This window comes from Lygodium microphyllum, chromosome 6 (genome assembly GCF_053477565.2).
Source record: "Lygodium microphyllum isolate KBCC chromosome 6, Lygodium_microphyllum_v1.1.10, whole genome shotgun sequence".
NCBI classification, from domain to species: Eukaryota; Viridiplantae; Streptophyta; class Polypodiopsida; order Schizaeales; family Lygodiaceae; genus Lygodium; species Lygodium microphyllum.
Genome location: NC_141140.1, coordinates 34,098,714 through 34,101,702, shown reverse-complemented (window position 1 = coordinate 34,101,702; position 2,989 = coordinate 34,098,714).

The window sequence follows — 2,989 nt, the reverse complement described above, 5'->3', positions numbered from 1 at the left end:
ACTCAGAAGCAATCTCCAGGCATTAGATCTCCTGGTGCTTCTTTGTATGACAAAACGTGTATCAAAATTACAGCTCCTTCTCTGCTGCTCGGAACCCAAACTTGATGGCTCCATTGGCTTCGAAAGGCGGATAAAACCCTAGAAGTTAGGACACCTGGTCACGGATCTCCCAGATCACTCCTTCTTCTTCTTTCCATTCAACCTGCAGTTTTCAGCCTGTTTACAGCGATCACGACGTGTGCGATTTTGTCCATCTGTCTTTTTTTATAAAAAATCTCCTAACTAGTTGAAAAAGCAACTTGCTTTTTGCATGCCATCCTAATCTAGAAGCTTTTTTAAAATTTTTACATTTTTACAATAAATAATATCAAATATAAACTAAAATTATCCAAAAATCTAGTATTTTTGGATAATCCATGCAACTCACACTAATACTAATGACTCAGATCACATTGACTCTCTAGATCAATAAAGAAGTCGGATGATGATGCATTCCATACTTTTTCACACTATGTCCTCATAACATCACGACAGCACACAAGGCTACTATGAGGGCAATGATTAGATTTGGGTGCCTTAAGCCCAAGAGTAGCATACATGCCCCTCAACCATTTGCCACTAGCCAATATCCAAAGACATCTGAGTCACCTAAACCTGCTAACTCACTTAAGTCAAGAACCAAACCCATCAAATCTCAATAGGTCTACCAACCAAAACCACAACTGGCTGTCCCTAAACTGACTCAACCTAACATTGCTAGTGCCCCAAGGGATTCACAACTGGCTGTCCCTAAACCGACTCAACCTAACATTACTAGTGTCCCAAGGGATTCACAACCAATAAGCAAAACAACATCTAATCCCCAAACCATGCCCCTCACACAAGTGGTTAGCCCACCCGTTCACTAAGGATCAATTGAAGCGGCAGACACCACTTGCTGAGCTATCTAGCCCAATCAAAACCCCAACCCCCTACAGGCCTTAAACCTTATTATGAGTGGAGATCTATCTTACATTGGCTTGTGATCTAACTATGAACACAGGGGATGACTTGGTCACATGCATTAGACACTTGGATGCTACCTTCATAATGCTTGCTAAAAGCTACGAATGGTTAGACCTAGGCCTCCTAGATGAGCCTTTAGCAAACTAATGTATGCATGATGCCATGTACTTGGGAAGAATTCAAGTTCATGTTCATTAAAGTCCCCATGGTAGCCAAGGAATTGATCGCCACTGAGATTTCTTACAAGCAAGCTCGTAGACAAAGGCTAATCACCTCTTATAGCAAAAGCAAAGTCTCAACCACAAACCAAGAGCTATAAGAACTTAAAAGGCTAGCCTCTCATTGACTCCTCCTTTCTATGCAAATCGTATGCTCTCCATCTTCAATGGGAACAATAGGGCAGCCCAATCATGGCCAATGCCAAGTAGAGATGCATCATCAAAACCTCTGAGTATGACCCAACTTATGTGGCTCCTACCTCCTTTAGAATATTGGCCATCACTCGCAATCGACCCTTAGAAGATCATAATATGGTCCACCCCTATTTAGATTGAGTCCTTACCAGAGAAAGTGCTATATATTACTAGCAGGATCAACTCTAGTAACTTCTTAACTGATGTCATGACCTACATTACATGTGTAGGTATTAGACCTCACGATATGGACCGTCACACTCACTTAGAATATAAATCACACTTCTACGCCTGGCTAATGCAAAAGTAAAGTATCGCATGCTTACACTTAATGCCCTTAACCCTTTGTTCTTCAATCTTAGGAAGGATTCATATCATTCTCAAGGGGGAGGGGGTAAGGTGGCAAGTAAAACATGTCTCAAACCTTGTCCAATATTTAAAGGAATAAAAATAAACCGATGATTAAGGGAAATTATCATAATTTCTTTTGGATTGTATGGACTGCTTGAAACCAAAATCTTTGTTCTGTACTTAAGCACTTTGCCTTTTCCTAGACACTCATTATCTACTTACACTCATTATCTGCTTAAGCACTTCGCCTTTTCCTAGCTTACACTCATTATCTGCTTAGCGTTTTACAAGAGTTATCTCAAGAAAGCTGATGGTAGGCTATGGCATTGTGATAGGAACCTACAATGCTAGGCCAAGAGAAAGGCAAGCTTCCATTCAGAGAAGAAGAACATGTGAAGTAGTATGGCCTAACGGTGGAAATTAGGGTCTTGACTGGTTCAAGTTCAGGAATATCATGAACTTGGATGACACGGTCATGGAAGAGGTTGAAAGAGGAAAAATGAACTCATGAAGACATTGAACTTGACAAGGACAAATTGTTACACAAGTGAATTAGATTCCAAGATTGAGATTTGGACTCATAAACACAATCTTGTATATTGACAGTGACATGACACTACACTGGAAAGAAAAGAGTACTATCATTGCATTAGAAAAAGAGTGCAAGTATAATGCTTTATAGGAATTGAGTGATGGTACTTTCTCCTACTGTGCAGATGGGATTTTGGTCCTAAGCCCTCACTGCTTCTCACAAAGGGGTTGAAGTAGGTGTGATTGCAAATATCTCAACAATTAGAACCCGATTCATGCCGTTTTAGGGGATCGCAATGGGACTATGCCCTACGGGCAGAGAGGTTGAGTGGCACATCCCTGTCATTTCCCATTCTCTTTGAACCAAGTGTGGTATGGATCTGCTTCGGATTGGGCATCTTTGCGTAAAGTAGGATGTCCAAAACCCGACGTTAGAATGCTATTAGGAGACCTTGGCCCTAGGAACCAAGACTTCAGGCTGATCCTAGTGGTTTCAGCCGTGAACGTTCCGTTGCGAGGCGGACTCAGGTAACACTAGGCGACAAACCCTAGAACATTCCCTGGGAGTATCCGACGGTGACACTTAAATTAGTTTCTCGATGGATGGCTAAAACGTGCTTGGACAATCGATATATGGGCACGGTACAGTTGGACTACGAGAGAGAGATAGAGGGAAGGATACCCCTCCA